Consider the following 18252-nt stretch of genomic DNA (forward strand, 5'->3'; position numbering starts at 1 on the left):
CCTCATCTATGCATGAGATGTAATTGGATAATGTAGAAATCACAGTAATATTTATCACTGACCTAATTCACATTAAACTGCCTTTTCCCCAATTCAATTCAATAAAGTTTCCTCCTTGACAAGGCCATCAAATGTATTTTACCAAACAAGGAAAATTGAAGCAAGTGTTTATGGATGCAATGGACTCCATCTGGAACGAGATGCTACAGACGTTAAGAAGGGCACAGAACAAAAATTTAGTAAACCTAGACAAATGATAACAACTACACTGGCTTTTGAAAATGCTAAGCTTCTATAAGTAAAATCTCAGACAGGAATCAGCTTTTCAAAGAAAGACAACTCTTTTTTTTTTTTTTAGTTATAGCAAATAAATGCCTTTTTGTCACACACAAAGAAGTTAACACTTGAGCTACTGGGAGAGAAACAGAACTTCCCCTACATCACACAATATATATAGACATGATCTTAGAACCAGAATAAAAAATCCTGTAGCTTGACTTTTCACGATGGAAATCTTGGATGTGCCTACATTTGGAGATATTAAACCTACTTTTTTGTGAGGAAGATGGAAAGAAGAATGAGAAGTTAAGCAGAAAACAAGGGGAGAAGAATTATGGGACCAGGGCACTGAATCTGAAATTAAAGAAAAGCAGCAGCTAAGAAAATTTTAATGTTGTAAGAAGAGAGGAGGAAAGGTAACAAGGGAAGGTCCTGACAAATTTCTAATATTTCGTACATGATCCTGGGTACACATTCTGCCATACTGAGTGACATACGTATCTTCCAAGACACGGGTAACCTCAGGTTTCTAACCATGCCATCTGTCCGTAGGGACACTCATTTGTGGTTTAACAAACCATGTTTTATGACTGCTAAAATGTTGGAAACCACTTATTTTAGTCTGGGTCACTAGAGCAGGCTTTTAAATGCCATCAGCAGTAAACTCCAAATCTCACAGTTTCTGCCTCTTTTCCACAGGAACTATGCCACATATGACTGGCTTTGTTGGCAGTTGCTCCTTCTCCCTTCTCCAGCTCAGCTTCAGAGTAACTCAGCTACTGTCCCATCTCCACATTTGCTGGCTCATACTCTGGATTGGATACCAACAAAATTTTATTAAATGCAAATATAAACTGAGTACAGTAAACCTACTTTCTTTAATGCTTTACTGATTAGCAAGTGACACTATTGATTACAGGAATCTGTTTAACAATGAGAACTGCATGCCATCTGATTGCGTTGCCTTCTGCACCGCTGGACACATCAGCATTATCTACAGAAGACAAAACATGGCAGATGTCCTGTAAGTCAGAGTGGTTAAGGTACCTGGGTTCATATTCATACTTGGAAGAGCCTTGAAAAAAGAAAACATCACGGCTAGCTCCATGGGCAAAATAAAAATGACTGACCACTTCTAAACATTTACATAGTGGACAAATACATCACTCCAGGAATGCAAAGGAAGAATTCATTAATTGCATTCTAACTGAATGTTTTGTAGTCAATAACAGTCAGAAGTTCTAACTCTATAATGACTTGTAGTGTTTATACTTTTTGTGCATAGACATAAATCAACTTAGAGGTAGATTACTTGTGCAATTAGTATGTTGGAAAAAAAGACCAGTCACTGAAACATATGCAAAATTTTCTTTTGATTGCACTAGACTGCTTCAAACTATTGATACAGGGATGCAAAAGTACAAGTGCAATGGGTAACTTTCCTTTTTTTTTTTAATTAATGTTTAAAATATCTGACTTTTATCTCTTGGGCACCTGTTCCTTTTTTGCACTGTATACCTACAGAGATAAGTATCACTGTCAAGACAGAAACTGGTATAAGTGTTCAAAAAGCTAAAGGAGAAGATAAGACATCAATTACCTAGAAAGACTTTTAGGTAACACAAGGATAAGCATATTGGAACATGGTACTTTTAAGTAATTAAAAAAAAATATGATTCAACTATGGATTAGTGTGCCCCAAGACATTATTCAATACATGAATGCCAAAGTGCCTGATGGAAAAAAAAATCTGGATGTAAAGAACAAATCTACACTCATTATTATCTACAACAGATCATCAAATAAAAGAGGACTAAGGTTTTGTTGAGTGTTGTTATATGTTGTTGAGTATGCCAGAATTTGGAATAAGGACATATTAGATACATGCTTAGAAAATTCAGCCTTGAAAAGGTGTTTGATCTACTGCTATTTGAAGACACTCCAAGCTTCTAGATACTTCAAGCACAGTACAGAATCTACTACTACGAAGACTGTGGTTCCTGACAAACAGAGAATGACATTAAGAGAAGGTATTCAAGATCTCCAGCAAAGCCATCACAGTACTCTACCTACAACTCTTTCTTTTAAAAAGCCCCAAGCTAGGTATTAAATAGTCACATTTGAGACATGTAGATGGGATAATAAGAAACGCAGACTTATTTCCTCTCTGCTTCTAGACTTTTCCAGTTATGCACAATAAGTCTTCCACAGAAAATAACAACAGTAAAAATCAAACTGTTTCCAAAATATCTTACTAGATCATACTATTTTCTTTGTACAATTACCTTTCAGCACAGCGTTTTCTCACCAAGCTAAAGCAGACAAGTCTACCCTTATGATTACTTTGTAAGTTTTTTGTTAAAAACATTCAATACAGAAAAAACCCCTCAGTTCTTAAGCAAATTGCTCAGAGATTAAAAACCATAAAATTACAATCACTTTTCTTTTTGCTAACTACTGTGTGTCCTGTACTTGACCAGTTTCATCAACTGCAACTACTGAGTCATAAGGTATTTACATTAATCCAAAACTATTTCAAAAAGTACTGATAGCCATTGAGCTATCATAATGCAAGAGAAAAGAGATTTGGTCATGAACATAGAAGAAATCTGGTGACTGAAACTGAATGGTTTGTGTCTTTTTTGCACATGGGGTTGATACCCTCTCAAAAGAAACAGAAAACACTGTCTCGGTTAGAACTTGAGGTGACAAGTGTAACTGGATGCATGGACATGTAGAAGAATGGAATCTGCCAGGTTTGGGTCTAGGGAGACCCTGCCGTGGGCCGGCAGGACATGCATCCCTCTTTGCAAGGCTAGAACATGCCAAAGGAAAATAGGAGAGGCAGATTTCACTTCTATTCTCTATAATTGCTTATTGTGTATCTCTAAGCAACAAAAGGAACCTCTTCAACAGTTTACTAATTTATATTGAGGGGATAAAGCCAAAATGATGTTGTGAATATAATTAATTGCATAGAAAACATCTTGAGATCATCTGATATACAGCAAAGATATAAAATATGCATAAAAATTAATAACTGCAATTTTTAATCAATGTCTTATTTATGTATTCTATTATGTAACTACTTACATATTTTTATTTTGAAACCCAGTAGGTACATATTCAGAGGAAAAAATAACAATGCCTACTTCATGCCCATTAATTACAGTGGTGGTGCCAGGTGGGTGCTACTACAGTTCCATTTGCTATCCATTTAGAAGGTCAGATTTTAGTGAACTGGGCCACACCAAGGTCAGGATTGGTACCAGTGCATTGATCATATAAAAGCTATTAACCACATGAAAGGAATTACAGTAGGTCAGACATCAAACATTTTGGTCCTGTGTTTCCTTCCTCTAGTCCTACAGGCAGGAAATGCTCTACATATCCTGTGAGGTGACCAGACATTTAAAATTAGTCCCTTATAACAAAGGGTTTGGTACAGTAATTGCCTGCAAAGAAGCTGAAGAATTTCTCCAGTGCAATTGTCTTCTAGAGCTGTATCTGGAACACAGTATGAATGACCCAATAATAAAAAGGTATGGTATGGTAAACTATGAAGTAATTTTTGGTCTCTCCCAAAAAAAGCGTAAAACGAAACAAAGTTGAAGTTTGCAGCTGTGCATTTAGATGTCATCTGTTTAATTACTTCTGTAATTTTATTGTTTAAATTCCTCAGCAAAAATAACAGCATGAACAAGTCTGAACTTTTAAAAATCGGTTTTTCATTTTTATATTGTTTAATGTTTAGACAGTTTGAGGAATCTCGTTATACTTTTGAAGCATTCACCCAAATTCAGGGAGCACTGTATAAATATACATTTGACAGACTGTATAAATGATAAGTATGCACAATTCCAAAGGAAGGTCTGCATGATATTTTTGGATGCCAAATGTTTCTAGAGAAAAACCACGTGGAACAGAGTTTTTCTAAATAGTGGAAGTCTGGGGAGGGGGCTAGCAAAAAAGCCAAAATACAGTATAACCCAAAGACTTTTATGCTTTTGTTTCATGATAAAAACAATTTTATCTCAAAACTCAATGCTGTTTGGCAGTAAAAGGATCTTTTGTTTTAATTTTTTAAATATTTAATGTCTATTTGCTTTACCACGTGTCTAAGGTAAATAATCTTGTGATTTTCCCATTGTTTTCAGCCTGTATTTTACCTTGCTTTAATCAATTAGTCTACTTAAGTGGTACAATACCTCAGTTTTTTCAGATGTTCTAAAAATTCACCTGGAAATACCGAGGTTGAGTTTCACTGAATACAGCCATCAGATTTGATGCATGGAATTTCTTTAAAAGGTGTGGTACAACCTGGTATAATGGTACAAGCTGGAAGGCACACAGTGCATTTGATAAGCTGACACAGGACAGGATTTCTTTTCACTGTTGTGTCAGTATATCAAACTCATGGGTGGTCATCAATCAAATTCCACACGAAATAGAAAAAAACGTTATAAATAAAAAAATACCAGCTTTTCCTTTACATTAAACAATGTGTACTGATGCATAGTTTCAGCACGTTTCTGTTGTAATAGATGACGTTTATACCATGGATAATACAAGAAACTACTCTAAAACATGAATATTTAACTTTCCAAGTCAATTCACATTTATCTCTGGCACAGATTGATTCGTTTCTCAAGATGCCACTTGTATTTTCTTTTCATTTTTGCAGAATCGTTGTAATCATAATGGTAAGCTGGAACTATTTTTGAAACAGTGTATATGATATTGTAAAATATGTCAATAACAGAGTATTGAAAATAACCTCCCTTTAATTCTTCTTTTCTGAAGTCCTGGTATATTGTCTATGTCTCTACTTTGTCTATTTCAATATCCCTTGAAAACTCTCCTGGTATAAAACTCATTCCATAGTCATTACGAAATGTATTACCTGTCATGTTAAGCCCAATATTTTTTCTTCCTAAAACTCCCATTAAACTATTTTTAATGGCACTTTCAAAGTCAATATCAATCTATGCCTAGCAAGATATATTGAAGGGGAGTTTTACTTCTAAATATACATTTGAAGAAGGGGAAAAAGAGAAAGAAAAAAATGCAAATCTACTCAAAATACCCTGTGTATTACAACATTGACCGTGAAGACTACAGATTCCAATGTTGGGTAGTCCAGTGACTCCATCAAGCACCCAAAACATTTAAATAGTGGTGGTTATAAAGAAAATTCAAGAGTTTTATTTTCTGCCAGAAAAAAAATAAAAATGCAAGGACACTACACAGATACAAACACACAAACAAATACACTGCCCATTTGGGAAACAGTAAATTCTATCATCTGTAATTAGTTTGAGTCCAGTTTAGTTAATATAATTTGTTATACTCTTATGAGCTGCAATGCGTGAAGAAAACAATATGTAGATTTTATGAACTATTTTTAGAAAGCAACTTTAAAAACACTTGTAATGTTTTTAAACACTTGTAGTGTATATCAAGGGGTTTTTTTGGACTGTGTCAAAAACGTAGAAAAATCAACCATTGCAAGCTGTCTGAATAAAGTGGATCAAAAAAGATATGCCAGAGAATTGCATTCCTCCGTATTTTTTTTGAATACGTATATGCGCACATAGATAAACTTTCAACCTTAAACTGGGAAACAGAAAAATTTCAGATTTGCTTTGAAGTTGGACTTGCTAATCTGCAAATTTCTTCCAGTTCCCTGAAAAACTGTCACATACAAAGAGTAAGTAATACTATTCAACAGTTAAATAATTTTGGTTATCAGGAAAAGTTCAAACCTGTTCTACTCCTATCCTGCTAGTACAGGGTATATTTATTTATAGATACTCTTATGTTCTATTTGTATCACTTCCACACCTGTTTATTTTTTATTGCTGGGGAACATGTAGTATCATGCCAGAAAACTGGAGTATTTGTGATTTATGCCAATCATTTACATTGAACTCAGCAGAGATGCCCGATACCATCTCTGTATTTTATTACTCTCAACGTGCACTTGTGTTAGCCATTAACATAGCAGTGTTAGCCACTGCCTTCTTGCAGGCAAAACCCAAAACCCTAGCAAAAAAAAAAGCATCAGTGGGCATGGAAAATATTTTGAGAGACTGAAAAATGGTACATTTATTTTTGTGTCCTAAAATTAATAAAGCCTATAAGAATGCAAACCAATCTTTAAAAAAAGAAAGTGATGGATTTTTTGTTCTTAAAGACAAACAAAGAAAATAGCTTCTGAAATGCAACAAAACCACCGTCCATAACTTTTTAGTCTGGTTTTCGTTTTGTTGTTGGTGGTTTTTTTTAATATTTTTTTTTTATTTTATTGCAGTATAATCAGGTTTAATAGCACAGTAATGGCTTAAACATAGGAATCATTAAGCATGACTTTTGACCATACTTAAGGTGGTGGAGCTAAGTGAAGCTATATTGGAAAAATCAGTAAGGGCTAGGAACCATGCTAACTTCAACAGCAATTTGAATTGTTCAGGATAAGAGTAACATGGATTTAATTTTGCCATGGGAGCTTGGAGGAGTATCCCATAGAGAAATATGCTCAAATAACATGTAACCATTCTGTATATTTCTGATAATCTCTTTTGTTAAATAACTGAAAACCAAAGCAGGAGTACTTACAAGCATTAAATGAAAGACATTGGCAAACATTTTTGCAAAAGAAAGAAATCTTCTATCCAAAAAGTAGTTTAAGAACTGTGGTATGAATTTGTCATAGATAAAACCCTGTGAGGGACATCAGAGAACCCACAAATATTTATGGAATGAACCGCAATCTGTATACAGAAGTTAACAAATGTCTCATTACAAATGGGATATGGTTTTCCCAGTAATAGAAGCACACAACTTACATTATACTTACCTTGAGATCCTGTTATAATTAAAAAATACCACAAAGAAAAGAAGTCTGCTTTATATATTACTGGGAAATACTTTTCAACAGAAAATATTTGTTGAAACCAGATCTGATGGAAATTATATTTACTGACAAATGGTTAAGAAGAAAACCGTATAGAATACGAATTTTTAAAAGCTCTCTTGAATTATTTTAGAATAAATTATTAATTGCAGCTAAGACTTTTAGATGCTAATTTTCATTATTTAAGACAGAAAAGCAACCTTGGTATATGAATTCAATTGTATATTTTAAGAATCAGCAAAGGAAAGCTTGGGAAGAAACTGTAAGGAGTCTGTGTAAAGTAAATGAACATTACTTCAGTAATTCATACAGAGGGACCACTCTAACTCTTAACATGGTATTAATTTCTAAGGACCAACTAAATATTTTCTCCCATGTTAACAGAAATCTAAATACCTCCCCTCATTCCCCCCAGCTCCCTGTTATTTTACAATAACAGGCAAAATATAAAGCTACTTGATTAGGGAAAAAGAAAGATTAAAGGGAGGTAACTTGAAGAAAAGAAATGTAAAAGCTTCAATAATATTGCTTTATAACATAAAACATAAACCACAACTCATATAAAAAATAACTCTAGCTTTCAGATTACCTTTTATTTCCCAGTTTTACAGCTTATCTGAAAAATTTTTCATTACATTTAGGTTGCTGAGTATGTAAACTGTGAAAAGTATCCTGGGATTTTTAAGTGGTATTTAATGTGTTTTTTCTTTGTCTCTGTGCCCTTTCTTGTTCAACTTTTTAAAGCCGTTACAGTCTATTTAATAATGTTAATGCTGAATCTGAGAATTTTATTAAAATTCTTAGTACACAGTGTCAGATTCTGTGCTGTGTTTCAAAAGCCTTGAGCATGATGGCAGCTTAAGCTGATCCAATCCCATGCTGATACAGTGCACCTTTTTGCCAAGGTTAATCCTCGTATATCTATAGAATAAATAGGCTCAGGGCAATAACCTAACTGAAAACAATTGCCTGATGACCCCAACATTTTTTTAATTCTTTCAGCTCCCTCAACCAGTTCACAATACACAAGTACAAACCGCAACACCGTGGAGAAGAGAAGTAGGTCTTAAAACAGTTGAGATTTACAACCTCAGTGGGCACAAAATTCTTTGCCTAAAGACCGTAGGTAAAGTAATGTTAAAAAATCAGCATCACATTCACCCCACTCTGGGCTACTCCAAAAAAGCTCAGGGACACGCTTTACTCTTTTATCCCCTTTACTGGGCATGGCTAATCTGCACTTCACTTGCTTCAGTGGGAGAGTGAGAGACTTCTCTACTCAAAGAACTCTTCAAACATCTGACATGTTTTCTCTCAGCTGTGGTAAAACAAGAACTGTTTTGAGGAAGAATTAACAGTTTGGAAAATATTTTCAAATGGAAGGAAGGTCTGCTATCGGAGTTAAGAGAAGCAAATAGTTACACAACTTGATCTTGGTGAAGGAGGTATGTTTCAGTGCTGCTTGAAGGGAAAGAGATATGAGATTTCTGAGGGGTTCCTTCAAAATGTGCAAAATATTATGAAAAAAAAGAAAAATAAATTAGTCTTCCAAGGGAAAAGATGAGAACAACTGCAATAACCTTAAGTCTCAATAAAAAAATCCCCTATGTATAACAAATATGTAGAATCTAAAGACTAGGAAATATAAAAGCAAGTAGTTAAAGATACGGAGTATTTGAGTATATAAAGTTATAATAGAATATAATGAAAAGTTTAAAAGGATTAAAACTAACCAAAAACCCCAAACAATTTGTTTGATTTTATTTTGATTGGCTTAATCACAGCAGAATTGCAGTTTTTTGGAAAAAAGGAAGTGGACCAAAACTATGTTAAAAAGCATCTAAAACCAGCACAAATATAGGAAATCCTAATCTCTCCTCCACTGAGTCACCATAAACATATTACAGCTTTCAAAACTGAGGTTATATGAACTTCATGCATCAAGTTCTGCATATGCCATGCAGCAAATACTAATTTACCTATGTTAAAACAACTACTGAGACAGCAAGAAGAATCAGGAGAACAAGAAAACTCTGAGTTCAGGCTGCTGTTTAACTCAGCCTTGACTTTGCAGAATATATCATAGTTAAGATCACCCACAGCTGAGAAATGCTTTTATAGAACAAAGTATAGTGCACAAGCACAACAGAGACAGCAATGCCCTCGTGAAAGTTTTACTTTACAACTGGTATTTACTTCTGACCTTAAGCTGTTTAATGATGGCATTGTAATTAAACAGTCAAAGAAATGGAGTACATGCTACAATAAATTATATAAAATATGGTACTGAATACTTCATAGACTCCATTTTGAAAAGATGCATCTCTCGTGCCTGGTTCCCAAGCTCACAGCTAAACTGTCCAACCCGAGAATTTCACAATCTGAACACACAGAGCAGTTTAAAGGGATTCTGGAAATCTAGTCCTAATTTAGTTCTAAATCACACACAGGTGTTAGAATGAATGACACCCGAGTAATGAAACAATCTTAACCCCACTGTAAATTCAAATGCTTTATGCTTCATCTAGGAAAATGACGTGTGATTGCCCTAAGCACTAGTTATGACTGGCTTGCACACACAGAGCATATTTGCCCATTGAACTGGTACATGAGGGCAGGAGAGATCATTAGTAAAGAACAGACACATCCACAAGGTGCCCATGCTCAGACTGGTTCTCCTCACCACACCTCGACATTGGAGCCCCTCCCAAACATGTGAGCAAGTTGCCATAATCCTCCTGGTAATACTTGAATGGTTTTGAAAGATCTATGAAGTCGCTCTTTGAAATCTCTGTCTGCCTCTACAGCAGGGCTTTTGTGCACACATAAACACATCTCTGTGAGTCTCCACAAACTAAGTTCATTCCTCCTTCCCACCCCTCCTCATGAAGGACTGGGATGTCGCTGGCTGAAGAACACAGTTGTGCAAATACCTCAGCCAAGTCAGAAGCAGTGTGCCCAACTGAAAGGAAGAACTCTGCAGATAGAATGTATATTAAGTCCTCAAAACAAAGTTGATAGTAACAATAAATCATTGACAAGGGATACTATTTTTAAAATATTTTTTTAATATATGCACTGTTTAAGAATTACAAGACTTTAAAAGATATCTTTATAAATTTTACAGGTTTCACCTTTGCTCTGTTTGAATTAATTGGTTATTCCTTTGAATTCATTCTTTATTGGTATTTACTTGATTTTTTTTTCCCCTGACATATTTAATAAGGTTTCCAATAAGGCTGCCCTGATTAACAAGTGGATGCTTAAATGACATGATAATGTCATTGCTCTTCAATAGGAATGTTTCTATAAAGTATTCACTTTGTTTTCTGTGAGAAACTGCACAAAGAAATTAAAAATTGTTGCAAGAATCAGATTCTCTGCTACTAAGTGAAAGAAAAAATATAAAGTAGGTATGTGTATTGAGAACATGATTAAATCAATGAATTGAAGAGAAAAATAAAGTTGTAAAAATGCTTTTCTTATGAAATTTCTTTTATTTTTACTATTACATTATAAGGAAATATATTTCAAATATATGTATTTAGGTAAATTAGATATGTTGAAGATTCCTGTAGAACTCATAAAGAAATTTCAAGTAAAAATAAGATTGATAGTTAAAGCTGAACATTTTTAAAGTTGAATTCCAAATATAAATTTAGCTTTGAATAGCTTTTGGTATTAGATAATTAACAAGCTACATTTCTGAAACTAAATGGGCAGTTCCAGCTGTTATTTTACAATTAGTTTCCACTGAGGGTTTTAAATTAATAACTGCTGCAATAGCCTCAAACACGCCAATGTTAATTAGGAGTGGTGTTTCCATGTAATGCTATCCATATACATGAATATTTTACCGGGCGAAAGGTCTAAGCAGATTTGCTTTTTGCCTCTTTACTAAAGATAGAAGAAGTAAGAAATGTAAACCAGGAAAAGACTTTACCTCCAAGCCCTATTCCAGAGAGTGGTACAGGATTCTTATGAAAGATAAAGACAACATTCCTAAGGTCCTTATGCTAAAAAAGCATGTGTTCAAGTACAACAGCAAAGAACAACATTTAGAACTTGCTTTTTGGTATGAATATTTTGATTTACACCCCAGCTCAGCAATTAATAAATCTAAATTATTAAATGAACGATTGCATGTTGAAATTATATGTAGAGAAAATCCTGTTTAAAAAAAAAAAAAAAGAAGCTACGTCTTGAGGAATAAAACCATCCTGGTCTCAAATCTGAAAAAATTAGTAAATAAATTATGGGAACAAGTTTAAAATCTTCATTGTTACAATTTTTTTTTCCTTAACACAGGAAGAAGAAAACTGAAAATGGTGCTAGTGCAACTCTGTTTCACAACCTGTATGCAATAAAAGAAATACTTTTCCTTGAAACACAAAGAATTTCTTATCTTATAAGTTATTTTCTTACATAACATTCCCTCTGCAGTTTTAACCATTTAGAAAGTTTAGAAAAACTGCAACAGAGATTTTATGATATACTCCTTTTCCCTATGGTACATATGGACATTTTAATAAGCAGTTCACATTTCCATCAAAAACTATGTGCACATACATATTTTTTCACTGATTATCTTTGTTGCTTTTATTCAAAGAAAAAGAAAGAAACTCAGGTCAGCTAATTAGCATTAGCTAATTCCTTGTCTGCCCACCAAATAAGCTCCAAAGAAGTGTTAAAAAGTAAAGAAGCAAAATAGAAAATAAGTTTTAATAGAATCTTTGTAACATAATAAACTCTTAAAAGATAATTACTCATATTAGGTCCATATTCTGGAAAAGATATAGTTACTCTAATGCTACAGTTCTATGCAAAAAAGAATAGTTTTTAAATTGTCAATTGGTTTGAAAAGGAAAACATCAAAATTAACATTTTTGCTCATACTAATTATAGAAAATTCAGGCTTTTTGTAACAATAATTTCAATGTATAGTTTTTGAATATAAATTTTCCCACAGCGATTTAATACTGAATAAAAAAAATATTCCTGAAGAGAAGATGCTTATAGATGTGGGTGCTGTTGAAAAGTTTTGAAAAGCATTTGATTTTCCAAACCACATTTGAAAGAAAAAACAGATTTCCACACAGACTGCTGGCTATGTATGTGCTTCTTTCATAAATTCCTTGCATCATTTTTTCCTTCCCCTCACTCCAGCACTATCAGGACAGACACACAAAATTGTTTATTACTCCTTATTTCACTGAAGGATTTTTGTTAACCAATTATGGGCCTTACATGATTATCACAATCATGTTTCAGACAGAGGTCCTTGAAATAAAGATAAATAGAAGATATTCTATATGGAAAACAACTTTGTTTTGTTATTTATTAATGTTTGAGAGTTGAACAGTGAAAACCAATAAACTACAAAAATGAAAAGCATAGATTAGATACATTGAAAAAACCAGCTAGATACAATGAAAAAAAGACTTTCATTGATAAAAAGTTTCATGAAAAAAAATAAGAAAATTTACAGCTATCTTTTCATGAGTAAACTCTACGTGTAATTTTTTGGGGGGGAAGTGGCATGTTTAAAGAATTTCCATTTACATTCACAAATTGGAAACAGTCTAAGGACAGCTTTATGCTTTGATCTATGAAAGATCTACACATGAAAATGACCATGGAACACTCGGAGCTGGACTATTAAGCTTTGATATATGACATGAATGAAATCCTTGGATCTCAAAAATGATGAATCCAGAGCATGGACAACAATTAGATTCTTTATCGGCCAAGCTGAGGAAAGCCTGGGATTCTGTTTACCTAAACTCCCAGAACCTGACAGCTTAGCAATATTATTCCAGATCTTATTAGTAAGACCTTTACAGAACAGCCTCCAGACAGCCTGTGTTCTCTGAGTGCTTTGTCAGCCATTTCATTTTTGCATTAAAAGTACTGTACCTGAACATTGCTTTACTCCATCTGTTCATGGATACTCCCTAAAATTCTATTAATTAATGTTTTATGACGAGTTTGCTAAAAACAATCATGTTGAGGCTGATCAGCAATTACCTATATAATCGATCAGAACATTTGCACAGTATTTGCTATAATAGGGCCCTTATCCCAATATAAAACTAAATGTCATCTCAATTTCAGCTCTGTGCTGCTTTATATTTAAGCACATCCGTGTATCTACTTGCTGTTATTTTTTCAGTCAGAGAAACAGAATTTCTGTGTCCTGTGATGAAGTTTCCTCAGCCATTTTCCTAATGATAGTATCTAGTTCTGCTGGTAGCTTAGCACAACTAGTGCTACTCATTGTTCCCACCCCTGACATACACACTTTTTTAAAATTCATTACTTTTTATGTCATGTTTCCATTAACTAGAAGTGTTCAAAGATTCCACCTATGCTCAGCTTAATTGCACTAAGCACTCTTTGTATATAGAGGAAAATACTGTTGTCATCTAAAAAGGTGACAAAATTTTCTCATAGAATGTGAGATAATTGTGCAGAAAACTGATGAAGATGACTACACACACAGCTGATTAATCACTTCTTTAAGCATTATAATTTATTAATGTTGATATTCTACATTAGTCACTTTAGTTAAAATAAAAAGAACTTAGGAAATGGCAAAAGGAAAACATATGAAGACATACAAAGAAGGAAATGTGTTTTTTTGAATTGTCCTGGAAGATGCTACTCTGTTTGCTGCAGCCACTCCATCTCCCACCAAGAAGGGCACCATTCTGGTGCCCTCAGAATTGCTTTATATTCATAAGTAATTATCAAAAATCTAATAATCTGCTAGGTTTGTTGTCTGGAGAAAGACTTGTGCAACTTGATCTAAATTGTTTGAGTAGGAGGCTGGACAAGGTGAACTAGAGAAGTCCCTTCCAATTTAAATTATTCCATGATTCTATGCTTTCCTTGGACTTTTTTAACAGAATCAGCCACATATCTGCTTTTAGCACTCTCCACATAATACCAATATTTAAGTTTTTAGAGAAGTGCTCACTGCTAATGAGAAATCTTAACTGATGCCCTCCGAAGCAAACAAAGTATTGCTACAAACACCACAACTGCTAAAAGTCTCTGTGTAGTTAAGCTCTTAATTCCTTTATACTAACACTGTAGCAGAAGCATTCCTTTCATGTAGGATACCAAAGAATCCATAGATGAGAGACCTTTATAAAGATCTTGAGGAAAGAAATTTCAGATGGAATTTTTATACTAGACACCAGAGAGCCAAACAAGAACAAATCCAGGTCTGAAAAATGTAACTTTTTGCATTCAGAAAGATGGTTGTTTTTTCCTGTAGTCACAGCATTTATAAATTTCTCTCTGATGCAATTTCTCTGGTATCGCATAACTGCCTGACTTTCCCTTCATCAGGGCATTAATATGATTTCCCTATCTCAAGATTCTTATTCCTCAAAACTGCTAGACCTCAGTTTTGACAAATCTATTTGACCATTCATTTGGCCATTTCAAAAGTTCTAAAACATACAGCACGATCACACAAGTAAGAAATGACCACCAAGAAATCATCTTGTTTTTTTGCAGTCTGTGGAGTCATGTACAAGCAGCAACCTCCCCAACTCCCAGTCCCAAATTTAATATGATCAGGTAGTTAAAGCTCACAAAAATGTAGTTCTCTCCTTCACTGCTTAGCAGAAACTTCATTTAATCTGACTCCTCCACAGTTTAAACTAACTGCTCTTCCCACTCTTTAGCCAGGTTAGGCAGCTGCTTGACTTGCATCCTTATTCGAAACTTCCTTTATTCTGCTCCCTGGCCACATACCAAGGCCTTCTGGTATCTACAAGAGAACCAATCAACAGAACTGGCAGTTTCTTGATGGGAACATACAGTTCTGGTCATATTTGTGGAAGACAAACACACCTTACCTGGAGCTGGGGTTTAAGAATGAGAAAATCATGAGAAATCATTAAAACAAGCGAAACAGCTTCTAGGATTTAGCAGATGAAAAAAAAACCTGAAAAAGGGATATTGTCTCCTACTGTGACCAGTTAAAACTCTGTCAGTATACTTCTTTCAGAAGCCCTAAATTTACTGTTATAGTGCATGCATCTTTGTTTACTATGTGTATTAACAGACAAAACTATATTGGTCCATTTTCTACAGGAAGAAATACTTTTGGACTCATTTTTACACGGCATAGGAAAACTGAAGTTACTATGTCAATACATTTCTTTCCAAATTCCAATAATCACCTGAAAAAATATTTGTTCCCAAACTTTTGAGGCACGTTATTTTTCCAACATTCCATTTTCAGTTTAGTTCTCTCTCCAACTTAGCACGTAAGCTATTTTTCCTAAGACATAGATGGAGTCAATTCAGCTTACAGGCCAAAAGTAATCTGGTTTATTTAGTATGACCTGCAGCCATACCAAACTTACCTTTCATGCTCTGCCATTCTGTTAATGATATACTAGCACATTCAGTTTTTATATAAATTTACATTTATGGGATAAATTCAAAAGATATTTGGAGATGCTATTCAGCCTCCAGCCATGAAAATGTTTCTCAGCCTTTTCTAAAAGAGCAGTTTCTAAATGAGAAGCAAAAATTCTTTTCATGAAGCACTACAAAAGTGATATTAATTGCACGTGGTTGTAGTTCAGGCCTAAACAGAAGACTGTTTAAACCAAAGTGACACCGCAAATTAAGTTTGTATCCCCACTCCAGAAACACTGTAAAGACAGTGGTTCAGACAACAATCTATTTTCTTTTATTCTATTAAAAGCAGCAGCAGCAAATTAGAGAATAGTGGTTGGAAAAAGACAGAAGATGACATGTTGGGATTATTAGAACACTGTAGCAGCTAATTCTTCAGTAATCAACAGGCTGCTGCAATTTAATTTTTTTTTGAGTCTCTTAAACTGGATACCATACTCCTTGTATCTCTGTTAATATTTACTAAGAAATCTTTCACCTAAGTACATGAACTGCACATTGTGAGGGTTTGCTCGTTTTACTAATTGATTTTTAAGCATTCTGTATTAGCTCCAGGTTTTGCTATCTAGTACCATCTACCATGGGCATGCTAAAAGGGAAAACACTTTTTAAGTTAACAAATCTCATATTTGGAGAAACAAACACTAACATTAGGCCTAACATCATGTGTTAATAATATCCAACTGTTTGGGTTTTTTCCCTTGAATACAGACTGTATGTCCTGCCCAACAATACAAAATTCTTTGTATTATTTTATTTAAAAAATCCCAACAAAACAAAACAAACTGAAAACCCCCAAAAGCAAAACAACAACAACAACTGAAAAACGGTGACATTAAGTCCACTCAAAACTCCAGCAGTCTAACAGCAGTGACTGCCATGTAAGAAAATGAACAAATATCTTCTCTACCATGGTCCTGTAAGTACACTTTGTTCTGGATCAAAGAATATGTAATTAGAAAATGCATCTAGTTCAACCCCAAATCGGAAGCTTAATACTTTTATTTAAAAACCAATTCATTTATATTGCTTGAAAGTGCTGAAGTTCACTTAAATGGATCAAAATAGTAACCTTCTTCCCAAAATCAAAGGACCACCCACTACCAACTTCAATATTGTCCCATGAAATGCTGCAAAGTAACTCAACACTGTTCCAATATATCTTAAAAACAATAAAGCTAGTATGATTGGATGATTATAGAAAGAAAGACCTAGTCATTTGAAAGATGCTGAGAAATTAGAAGAGTGGTCATAGAAGCAGTTAGAGGAAATTACTAAAAATGTGAGACATTTCTCAGAAAAAGACATAGGAAGCATGATGTTGTGAAACTGGTTGCAAAAACGCCAGTAACACTCAAGACGAGAGAGGCCTTTGGCCCAGCACATATTTCTATTTTACCCATTTGGTGTCTTCATTTCTGAAGGAGAACTGGAGTACATTGTAACTGTATAAAACGATGAAAATCAAATAAAAACTGCACAAATCTAGTCTGGAACATTTATGTATATAAGACACAGAGGGTCATAACGCAAAATGCCACCAGCACCTTTAAGTAATTGGGTGATTTGAAAAGCACTGAATTTCTGCATTTCAGGTAAAGAAACAGATGCAAAAATATTAGACTCAAAAATGTAAGCTAGCACAGCTTCACTGATTTCACTGGTTTGTAAATGTGCATACAAGGAACACCACAGTTTCCCTTGGTGACTGAAACGACCTCACAGAAGCTGGAAATTACAGATTCCACTTTATAATCAGGGATTTTCCTGATGAATTTTTCATTGCTATGAGAAGAGTGGAACCTACATTTGGTTCTCTAACTTCTCAAAGAAGATATCAGACTGTCTCCTCAGACAGAAAGGGCAGAAGCAGGAAGAGCCTGTACAAATGTCAGGAAGATCTCTTTCATCTGTGGGCAGGGGACCCTGGACCAGGGTCTGCCACCCAAAGCTGCTGCTAGTGCCAGGCTGCAAAATTTCTTCCATGAAAGCTCCATAACACAATAGATACAATGCTCATTTAAAAACAAAAGGGGAAAAAAAAGGATAAACTACTATAACTAAACATACAAGGAAAGCCATTAATTTAAATGTTTCCACATGGAAATATGAAGAAAAAGACATTCTTACAACTTCTAAGTGATCAGAAGTAAAACTGCAGATATTTCATGGTCTCCTAAAAATTCTAGTCTTGACAAAAAGTAAAACTTGCTGTCATTTTCTAGGCAGTAAATGTTTTACTGCTGGGAAAAGATTTTGATGTTTGTAATTTCTATTGAGGAGCGCTATGAAGTAGTTAAAAATATTGCCACATCTGAAAAACAGACCAACGGGAAGTATAAGACACTTGTTCATCTGTATTTCTGTGACTTTTCTCACTTGGTATTATTTGCAACCATACTTTCATGTCTGGCAACAGTGCCAACTCTACTAAGAATCATATATTACTTTTATCATGCTGATTACATATGTTCACCAGTTTTGCTGCCTATATATGATTAGTGTGGTTTGCACATACTTAGTGACACAATCCAGAGCATGACATTTTCACAGAAAATGTGTTTACTGGAAAGAGCTCCTTAGAAGTTTGCATTCCTTTCAGCTTTGATCTACAT

The 18252-nt window shown here is 34.4% G+C and overlaps 1 protein-coding gene across 1 annotated transcript in view; it reads right to left on the bottom strand.

The window, feature by feature from the left end:
• Positions 1-18252, bottom strand: part of VPS13B (vacuolar protein sorting 13 homolog B) — a 424315-nt gene that overhangs the window by 160718 nt on the left and 245345 nt on the right. The gene's annotated exons all lie outside the window — the stretch shown is intronic.

Source organism: Manacus vitellinus, unplaced genomic scaffold (genome assembly GCF_001715985.3).
Source record: "Manacus vitellinus isolate BGI_N305 unplaced genomic scaffold, ASM171598v3 scaffold_1_pilon, whole genome shotgun sequence".
Taxonomy (NCBI): domain Eukaryota; kingdom Metazoa; phylum Chordata; class Aves; order Passeriformes; family Pipridae; genus Manacus; species Manacus vitellinus.